This window comes from Anser brachyrhynchus, assembly GCF_964034855.1.
Source record: "Anser brachyrhynchus genome assembly, chromosome: 4".
Taxonomy (NCBI): Eukaryota; Metazoa; Chordata; class Aves; order Anseriformes; family Anatidae; genus Anser; species Anser brachyrhynchus.
The window spans coordinates 9,290,329-9,301,193 of NC_137698.1; the positions used below are offsets into that span (position 1 = coordinate 9,290,329).

The following is a 10,865-nucleotide window of genomic DNA, read 5'->3' on the forward strand; positions in this document are numbered from 1 at the left end:
ATTGAGCATTTGCCTTTAGACACGTTATTTAACCAAGTGTTTATCAAACACCTGGAAAATCACTCTCCTTTAAAAATTTTATGATGGAAAAGCAATTACCCTTTAAACCATGTTTCAAAGTCAATTCCCAGGAATTCTTTGGAAGCAAACCTCAGCTTTCTCTCCTGCTTAACACCCAATGTCACTCAGCAAGCATGTAAACTATGGATTATTATATTCTTTTAAAGTTTAGTGACGAAATATGGATGAGGAGTTTTTTTTTTTTTTTTAAAGCCACAGCTATTACTAAATGGAAGTTAAATGCACCAGGATGGGGTTAGTTACAAATATTTCAATTCATTAACAGCGTTTAATTCTGTAAAGCTATTAGAACCAAGTATGTCTTAAGCTTTTTCCAGACACCAAAAGCAAAGAGCAAATATGAATGAAAGGCCTTTAGATTTCACATGAAAGAAAACTAAACCTAAAAAGCCTATACAAGAATAAAAAACAAATTTATAGTAAGAACATAAAAAAAGCCAACGATATCTCTCTAAAGGCCTGTACCCAGCTGAACACAGAAAGATCACCAGCCTCAATAAACAGCAGTCTTTAGAGAATTAAAAGTGCATTAGGCAGTAAGCAAAGATGCAAGAGTTGCACACAAAATTGCACGGTGGGGTTGTCTTAGTAACATTAACTTCCTTTTTACACAGGGAAGCAGCGTGTAAAGGTTCTATGTCTAGAATGCAAAATGCTTTCTTTGGGGGTAGTTTTAAACACGGATCAGAGATTCAGTTTGACCAAAAAGACAGAAATAGGCGGTAAAGCCTCATTCCAGATTAAGATCCTGACCTCCCAATTCATACATTAAAAAATTCTGAGGCCTAACTAATTTGTGCCTAACTCGTTATGCCATCACATTTCAAACAAGAAGCCACATTAATCAGCGTTTGGCCACTCATCTTGTCAAGGCTGGGGCCAGTGAGTTCCCAAGCTGCCCTTTCCTCCCTCCTCCCCCATTACTCCAAATTAACATGAGAAATGAAAAGGCAAGGGACCACACTTCAGAATTGCATTTTAAAAATCTCATACGCTGTGCACCCACATTGGAGACAAGCACAACTCTGCTACAAGCTTATTCTCTTAAAACCTTACACACTACCTGTACAAAGTCCTAGTGAAGGGCCAGTACCACGTGTGCTCACCAGGTGGGCAAACACCTCTCTAGAGCATAAGATCCTTCTGGTTACTCCACTCCTATGCTCTTTCTCAAACTTTTGCTCTACCCCACTATGACATAAGATACAAAGCTGCAAGGTCATAGCACCAGACAGCCGCACTGTGCAAGTGGGAGCCAAGGGCCGCCCCAGCACCAGCCATGCCCTCACCCCCAGCGTACCTGAACGCAACAAGCAGAGCCAGGTCCCTCCCTACACGGCCATAGCAGGGGATTAGCCAGGTCCAGGCAGGAGCAACAGGAGACAGAGGTAGAGATAAGGGTTGAAGACACTAACAATGTAGCTCAACGGGAAAGAAGGGATGCTCAGGCCTGAGCTGTAAGTACACCCCTGGTCCCATGGGCAGGGTGTGAGTGGGGTGGTAGTCCCAGGCGGGCCTACTCTGGGCAATTAAGGCTCATCAGCATGCTCAAGGCTCAACAAAGTGTAGTCAGACTAGTATAGGTGGGTAGTTCACAAGATTACTGTAAGACTAGAGGTCACTCCCCAATTTATTATTTTGCATATGAAAAACATGTGCCATAAATGTAAACAAAAAGTTGAAACTCTCTCAAGGTCCCAGGGATGAGTTATCTCCCTTAATTTGCACTGAATGGGGACAGCTGATGATACTTGGTCCTCAGGCAGCTTCTCCAGTGACATCGAGTTAATACAAGACACTGTTGACTTTCTATTTATTTTCAAGAAAATACATTCTGTTGAAGTGTTCTGAAAGTCACCAGATTTAAAAGCAACAGACGCTTTATACTGGAGCAGCTAAGGGAACAGAACGTACTGTGTAGACTGGCATAAATACGCTTGGGTATTTTACAACAGACAAAAGACAAATTCCAAATAGTAAATTACAGCAGGTGCAAAACTCATGGCCAGTTTCTGTGGTTCATCAAACCTCTTTTACAGGGAATGAAAAATAAAATTAAACTAAAAGCTGTGATATGGTCAAGGTCAAATACTTTTGAGTACATTTTACAGCTGTTTAGAATTCTAATTCCTTCTTAAATCATAAGTAAACAACAAGATTACCCCCAGGATCAGTTGGCTAAACAAAATACTGTCACATATTACCAATTAGTAAATATAAAGCCACCTAACCATGAAACATTGCTGTTCAGAATAATGGATACTACTGTCTTCAGATTCCCTAATGGAATACTCTCTTTGCAGACATGAGACTCATCAGAGTTAAACCAATCCCCTGGAAAATGAAACAATGCAATAAAAATACATTACACTTACCAACATTTGCAACACTTACCAGAAGAAAATACTGCTGAGGACAATTACAGTGGACTCTCATTTCACAGTTCCCACTAGCGATAATGTAATATTTAAGATGTATTCTGTGGACCAGATGCTTATGGTTTCTAAGGTATTACTATTGTCCTCTGGATTAAAACAACCTCTTTTACAAATTGTAATGATGATACTTTTGTGCTACCACAGTGCTCGTGTAGGCTAGCCTGAAACATCTCCCATAATCTCCAAATTTGGAGAACAGAAGCATGAGGTGGCTACATGTAGTGGACTTCGGTGAAGTTTTAAAATCTTGCAAAAAGTGGGTAACAGATGACAACAGCTGTGGGTAACAGCTAACAAATTATGTTATTTTAAATAAACATACTTTCTGATGCAGGATGTTTCCATATGGAAGGGAATTGAGTGCATCCTTAGTAAGTTTGCAGACAACACCAAGCTGGGGTGAAGCATTGATCTGCCGGAGGGTAGGAAGGCCCTGCAGAGGGACCTGGACAGGATGGGTCTATGGGCAGAGGCCAATGGTTTGAGGTTAACATGGCTAAGTGCTGGGGCCTGCACTTTGGTCACAATAATCCCATGTAGAGCTACAGGCCTGGGGCAGAGTGGCTGGAAAGCTGCGCAAAGGAAAAGGATCTGGGGGTGTTGGTTGATGCTCACCTGAACACGAGCCAGCAGTGTGCCCAGGTGGCCAAGAAGGCCAATGGCATCCTGGCCTGTGTCAGGAATAGTGTAGCCAGCAGGACCAGGGAGGTGATCGCCCCCCTGTACTCTGCTCTGGTGAGGCAGCACCTTGAGTACTATGTTCAGCTTTGGGCCCCTCACTACAAGAAGGACATCGAGGCCCTGGAGCGTGCCCAGAGAAGGGCTACGAAGCTGGTGAAGGGCCTGAAACACAAGTCCTGTCAGGAGCAGCTGAGGGAGCTGGGGTTGTTTTCTCTGGAGAAGAGAAGGCTCAGGGGAGACCTTATTGCTCTCTACAGCTACCTGAAAGGAAGGTGTGGGGAGCTGGGGGTCAGCCTCTTCTCACAGGTAACTAGTGATAGGACTAGAGGTAATGGCCTCAAGTTGTGCCAAGGGAGGTTTAGGTTGGAAATTAGGAGACATTTCTTCTCGCAAAGAGCAGTCAGGCATTGGAGTGGGTTGCCCAGGGAGGTGGTGGAATCACCGTCCCTGGGGGTGTTTAAGGAAAGGTTGGACGTGGTGCTTAGGGACATGGTTTAGTGGGTGACATTGGCAGTAGGGTGATGGTTGGACCAGATAATCTTGAAGGTCTTTTTCGACCTTAATGATTCCATGATTCTATACTTCTATGACTGTTTGTTAGAAGAGGACATAAATGAGTCAAGTACTCTTCAAAATTTATTGATAATCTCTGTGGTGAAAAGTAACATATGGATGCATGCACAGCTTACTTCTGTCCCTCTTCATGAGAGAGACTTTGGACTATAAATGGTCCTCATTTTCTTACAAATAGCATAGATGGACTGAGCAGTATGAACAGAAACTGTGGATGGGGAGACAAGCAATCCTAATAAACAGCAAGTTCCCATCCCAGATGATTCTGGTGGCCACAGATGTAAAGACAGAAATACAGAAAACCAGATAGCAAAAATTTAGTCAGGTAAATTGTTGTCTACTTCCCATTTACCTCTCATACAGAAATCTAACTGCAATCAAAATGGTGATGAAATACTCATAAAATAGCTTCTGCAGCTAACTTAATGATTAGTGATATAGTGGCAGAAATTTTCTGGGGATGCTGCACAATCATTATAAGCATCGGCATTTTGTAAAAGTCTAGATTAGATGGATTTTAAAACCTTAAATTATATTCTTCTCTGGGTATCAGGAAGGGGATGTCACCTGTCCTGTGGGCACACACACTAAGAAACAATGTACCAGCCAGGAAATGAACAAGGGAATGGCTGTCGGGACAAATGAAAATGTTGAATTCAAGCAGCCAGAAGAGAAATAGCTAAGCTGTGAGAAGAAATTAATGATATATTGTGAAATAATAAGGAGAGTGTACAACTTGTTTAGACTGTAAAATTCCTCGATGCTGGGAAGTCCACACAAAATCTTCTTGCATAGACCTCTTTCTCTGTACCTACAAGATACTCTCGGCAAGATATACATTGATAGATTTTCTGAGCCTGAGTATCACAAAAACCTGCATTTTTTATCAGGAATAAAATAAAATTTAAAAAAAAAAAAAAGAGTCCAGGAATACTGCAGTCCTGCCAAAATGCTCCCATTTAGGGGAGACTGCCTCATGCTGAATTAAGTTTTAGGCTATTTTGGTCTTGCTTGTCTGAGGAGGGATTTGCAGGTGTATTTCAAGTTTAAAAAAGAAAAAAAAAACCAAAAACATAAGTTTCCCTCAGGAAATTGGTGTGTGTATTGAAACTCACATATGCTGACCTATAGAAAGGACTTGAGCTTTTCTGATAGAAGTGAAAAAGGTCTTCAGCACAAAAGGTAGAGACAACCATAGTATTAGGACCTGGTGCCTACCTATCTGACGGGAATTTTTATGTTCGTTAGTATAAAACCTGCACTTTTGTCCAGCAGAAAGTACTCATGGATGCACACACATCAGTGTGTGCTCCCATACACACACTGCCTTGTGCTGCACATGCGATGCAGTATATTGCCAGCAAGCAAGGATGCTGCACTTCAGGAGCCCTTCAAGTCATACTATACCCACTTGTTAGGCCTTGCACATTTCGGGAAATGTCTTGTAACCCCATCAATGGACTCTGATACACTAGTTTGTGCTTATAGGATTTTAAAAAGGTAAATCTTCCAAGTAAAATTTTGATTTTCCTAAAGCATCAGCAACTTTTATTGCGTCAGATTATTCCCACAGCTCTTAATAACATTTTTTTTCTGAAGCCTTAAAACAAAAGCACCTGAGTAATCCTGAAAATCATTAAGCATGAATCCATCCAAAATATTTCCCATCATAATGACTTTTCAGCCAGAGACCACTTATTTGTTCATCCATGCCCGAGGCAGCTGACAGCCTGCGTGTAGGCGGCTCGCCTGTTTCCCCCAGCCCAGGAAGCACTTTCCACCACACCCTGGGTTTCTTACAGGTCAAAGCTTTCTCTTTCAATTACAGACCTTGGGCAAAATCTCAAACAAAACAGTTCTTTGCTTAGCTTGGGCTACCACCCTGCCTCTGAAGCTCCTGCCTTCCAGTCCCTCTGCTCCGGGGACTGCACATTCTATGCAGGATTGCTGAGCAATATATACACACAAAGACTAGTGTGGACTGATTGCTTATTGCTTTCAGGGTTCAGAGCTTTGTTTTATTGCTTGAAAAAAAATGGGGAAGAAGTGTCTTTCCCTATGTATGCACAGATGTCCTGATGCCCTTCAACATCTAACACCTCAACATTTTTTATTTTATTTCATTTTTTTTTCTGCAGAACGGGGTATAGATTACTGACCTGGATCAGTTACCCATATTTTCCTTTCTTGACATTTAGTAAGCCAACACTGTTTGTGAAGTATTCCCATTTTATTCTCTGCTTGCAGTGGACTAATTTCAGTGTGCAAAAGAGCTTTATTCAACTTACAAGGCTCTTCTTAGGGAGCAATGGATAAGAAAACATTGACCAATAATATATAAAAGGTCAGACCACACAGTTAGTATTTTTTAGTAAAATTTAGTAGGATAGATTAACAAAAATCTAGAACTGACAGCATATTCTTTTGCCCTTTTCTGGAAAAAAAATAATTGTTTTAACATTTGGTCCCTTATCCCATCTACTAGTACTTGCCACCAGAACTGTCCATGAATGCAGGAAACATTAGAAAGGCTTTCTGATCCTCCTCTCTGGCCACATAACTGAAACAAAAATACTTGGTTTCAGCTAAAGGTGATATCTTCAACAAAGGCCGACAGCTTTGCTTCTCCAGTCAGGCAAACTGGATGCTGAGGCCAGCTCTAGCTGTGACTACAGTTCTCTGCGTGTGTTAGCCTATGACCAAGACAAAAAGAGCTCTGATCTTTCACACAGAAATATGCTAACAAATAAGAAATACATAGCAGGAATCTTACTTTGAATTCAATACAACCTGGAAGTTTGTTTCTAATGCTGAGGTTATGGTAAGACATTGTTTTTATTTTCGCTGTATCTGTTAAAAATGAGCACGAAACCATCAAGTGATGGGTTGCTGTACTAACTCTGGAATATAGCATGTCATTACAAACACTACCCTCCCCCCACCAAAAAATATGGTAATATTTTATGTACATTAAATCATTTTTTGTAAGATAAAGGCTGTTTTTTTCTTGGAGCACAAGCCAGGACAATGCCAGGATTGATAGCATTAGGCTCACAAGTGACAAATGCACAGTGTCTGAATGGATTATTTATTTATTTATTTATTTAGCATAAATTAGCATTCTGAATTAGGTTTTTATGAAGCAGTAAATATGAATGTTGACAAAAATAAAAATAAAACACGTTCATAACTCTAAGTTTTCCCTGACTTTGCTCTTTATTGCCAAATACGCTTGTGATAGCTTATTCATTCCCAGAGATTGTCTATTGCTGATAAAAAGAGCACAGACCACCTAGTACTGTGATACATGCAGATAAGTAGTTTTCAGCCCAGAAAAAGTAGATTCAAGACGACCACAAAGGGACAACACAAAAAAAAACAATCTCATATGCAGTGATCTGAAATATGCACAATTTCTGAAAATATCCTCACTGTGCCTGGAAAAACCTTGGAGTTCAACAATGTTAAAAATAGTGAAAACTCCTGACATTGACCAAACAGTGTCTTTGACACATGCAGAACAGATCTTTGATGAAAACATCAGCTTTGTCTGCCAAAATGGAAAATCCAGGGCTACTAATATGCCTAAAAATGTTTCTTGAAGCCAAGGGCATGATACTCCAAAAAGTTCTGGCCACATGGTGACTTTAATCTAGGAGTTTCCTTCTGTGCTGTTATGGTGTATAGCTTGCAGTGTCATAGTTACTGGTGTCCTCACAATTTGACAACTGTTGAAGAAGTCCAGGAGTTTATCACAGCAAATTACAGAGCCATTGATCTGGTAAAATAAATAAATAAATAAATAAATAAATAAATAAATAAATAAATAAAAATCCTTCTCAATTTCAAGACAGCCAGATGATGATCTAAGGCCAGAAACGCTGAGTGAAAAATGTCCGTCTAGTATGATCTGCCTGCCTGATCTGCCCAACTAGTATTCTCACTAGAAAATGAGAAGTGCTGAAGCTTGAGTTGCCAACTGTACATCATCCTTCCCCTCCTCCTGTGCCAGATAGCTGTCTGTGCTATGTAAAAGACCTTGTTTCTTGGTTTACTTACAGTCATATAGGTGAGGAGTCCTGGAAATTCTCCCATGAAGTCAACAACTTGGCAGGAAGCAAATGGAATAATTTGCCAGATTTGGAAATGGGTTGGGGAGTGTGTCAGGAGACCCTTCAGCACATGCTTGAAGGTCCTGTGCTAGGATATCTAGCCTTTAGTAGTAGAATATCCTGTTTTGTCTTTGCAGTGGAATAATATAGAGGAAACTCAAGAGAAAGAGAGAGGGCATTCTCCCAGTTCCTTGTAAATTACTACAGAGCAGGTTCATTATCGGAATCAAAGGCTATAACCAATCATACTTTGGCTAAGACAAAACCCTCTAAGAGTGTTTGGGCAATATCAACAAAATGTTCTTACATTTGAGTATGCAGACTTACTCCGTGCCAAAAATTAGTCTCGATGTATAGCGAAGCTGGTACAGGTTGCACTGGGTAGGTTGTCTTTCACCTATGGTAGATGAAACATAAATCAGGCTGTGGAAGTGTTATGCCGTATTGCTCTTCCTGGTTCATTTTATGGATCAACAACTGTTACTTGTAAATAAGATTGAAAAAAGCAGTCATTAATAAGTTACCTTAGCATATGGCCCTCAAAACTGTTCAAAGTGCCCTTTACAACATACCTTCTGTCTTAAAGCAAGACCCATGCCCTACCACAGAATTCACCATCTAAATGTCTCTTTTTGCTTTTCTATTTGTGATGCATTAGCTGACTGAAGTTTATATTGTTTATAATATTAATTCCCCAATTTGTCCCTCCTGGCTGCCAACCCATGTTTAATTTGCTCTTTACGGTCGTAATAATTGGAGTCATCTTCAATAAAAGCCCTGAGCACCCTTGATAGCCAGAGTGGGAATCACCATCTGAGACCTACAACACCCTCTGATAGTTGCTACATGCACACCCAAGCATGTAACACAGTATGTACCTGTATCACATTTAGACCCCGTAATGCTGGTTTTCTACTGGAAAAATTATGACCAATACATTGGGATCTTTTCTACAGCAACCACTGTTACTAAATGTAATTACTTCATCTAATAGCCAAAGAAGCCTTGTCTTCCAAGTTATTTTCTTGTGACTGTCAGGTTATTAACCTCTTTATCTGTTACAGAAATTCAAAGGCACTGCTCACTTATGAAGGATCTCATTTCACATCTGTGGAACGTGGAGAATTTCTGAAAGGAGGAAAAGTATTAAGCACAGATGTTCTTTCATTTATTATCCTCAAGAAAATGCATATAAAATATTAGCCAGGTTTAGAAAACTTCTTGCCAACTGTTGATCTACAAGAGAAACCTGTAAATAATTTAGTGAGTGTTGATTATAGAACTGTCTGTAGTCAATCTGTCACACACTAACATCTGTTTGAAGAACAGTTGGTACACTAAAAACAGGCAAAGCTAAGGGTTAATTTATGCCTGCCTCTGCAAAATGCACAATGGACAGGAAGAAAGGTCCTTTCTTCTCACCTTGGTTACATCCATACGTCATAAGGTTCTTTTATCTCAGGATATGATTCAAGGAGAGACCTCTGTCACTTGAGCTAGATAACTAGGGATCAGTGAAGGACTTTGGGCTATCAAGCCTTGTGTTGTCCCTGGCACCAGTACCTCACCGTGGAGTGGGAGAGTCTGGGGACTCAGAGCAGAAGGGCAAACAGCTGGGGACCAACAGAGGGAAGAAGGTCAGGGGATGGAGTGGTCTCATCCCACTTGTAATCCATTAATTGAAAGGTAGTCATCTTAACTAGGACTCCCTTCATCCAATGACCCAGCTGGAGAGTGGAAAAAGAAGGTCTAGGCCTACCTGCACATTGAAGGGCTCACCTGTGAACTTGTCCAAGGACTGGTTGCTGTGAAATACCACAAATTATGTGGGGAAAAAATGAGATGAGAACCCCACATTCTCCTCATGTTGAAGCTCTGCTCTTTAGGCTGTAAAGTCATACTTCTCCTCTAGGCCAATGAATCTAGAATTATTATTTTGCTCAGAGGCAAATTAAACAAAAGCAAAACCTAAAGAACTATAGCATGGGCCCTAGGATGATTTTCAGATCGGAGACATTCTGATTTCAGATTCCTTTCTGACTTTAGACTTTAGGTTCTGACTTCCTTTCTGACTTTAGATTCGGAAGGAAGGAGGGAAGGAGGGAAGGAGGGAGGGAAGGAAGGAAGGAGGGAAGGAGGGAAGAAAGGAAGGAAGGAATCCTCTCACTTGGTGAATGATCTGACTAGGATGTTATTACAGAAATGAAGGTCTTTTCCTCCAGCTATGTTTTAAAAGGCAGTAGCAGCCACGACTTCCTTTTGTGAGGAACCTAATACTTTCAGCATGTATCATACATTTTCTGAGGAAGCCTCCAACTAGGTAGAATCACTAGCAGGGCCTTTTACTGTGCAACACCAATGGCAAAATCTCCCAACTTCATTCAGATTTGTATACTCTGAATCAGCTTGCACACTCAGCTGTTATGCTCCATTTTGAAGACCCCCAATGCAGTAAGATCTACTGTCCTTGAGGATGTGAGTTCAAGAATGCACCATTTAAAGAACCTGATATGTTTCACTTACATGTTAGAAGACGGGTTGCTCAGTCCTGTGAAGATTAGGGTGAAATGTTCAGAGGTATAAACCTACACAACTGGAGAACTTAACGCCAAGCAGGTGAGCACCTAGAGAGGTCAGGTACCTCCAGAGTCTAGTATGAGCTTAGCAAGCTTTTTCAGAGCGCTTTTGAAGGGAGGTTCCTAGGCATTTTAATGGCTCTTGCTCCTGCAATGCTTACTAGTTGCAGTAGCAGACAGCTGTCTTTTGTAAATTATTCTAAAAAAAAAAAAGAGAGAGAGAGAGATGGAAAATACTTAATGCCAGTTTTCTTAGAAGTTCTTTCCAAGTTTCTGAAAAGCACAACAGTTGGCACCCCAATGAGCATTACCACCTGTAACTTCTTTCCATTATGTCAACAGTAAGAATGAAAGCCCAAATTACAGTCTCAAAACCCATCAAAATAAAGGACTACATCCATTAG

At 40.7% G+C, this 10,865-nt stretch overlaps 1 protein-coding gene and 1 long non-coding RNA gene across 3 annotated transcripts in view; both read right to left on the reverse strand.

The window, feature by feature from the left end:
- BMPR1B (bone morphogenetic protein receptor type 1B) overlaps positions 1 to 1,402 on the reverse strand; it is a 261,476-nt gene extending 260,074 nt beyond the window's left edge. Inside the window, exon 1 of one of the 2 annotated variants that reach the window (XM_080591065.1) lies at positions 1,382 to 1,402. The gene's annotated coding sequence lies outside the window, so the exon portion shown is untranslated. The remainder of the gene's footprint in view (positions 1 to 1,381) is intronic. The other variant, XM_080591072.1, reaches the window with a different exon arrangement.
- Positions 1,403 to 4,840: 3,438 nt separating this feature from the next.
- Positions 4,841 to 10,865, reverse strand: part of LOC308194068 — a 12,736-nt gene continuing 6,711 nt past the window's right edge. Inside the window, exons 2-4 of the long non-coding RNA XR_013950229.1 lie at positions 10,409 to 10,660; positions 8,193 to 8,282; positions 4,841 to 7,551 (exon numbers count right to left, since the gene is read on the reverse strand). This is a non-coding gene — a long non-coding RNA (uncharacterized lncRNA). The remainder of the gene's footprint in view (positions 7,552 to 8,192; positions 8,283 to 10,408; positions 10,661 to 10,865) is intronic.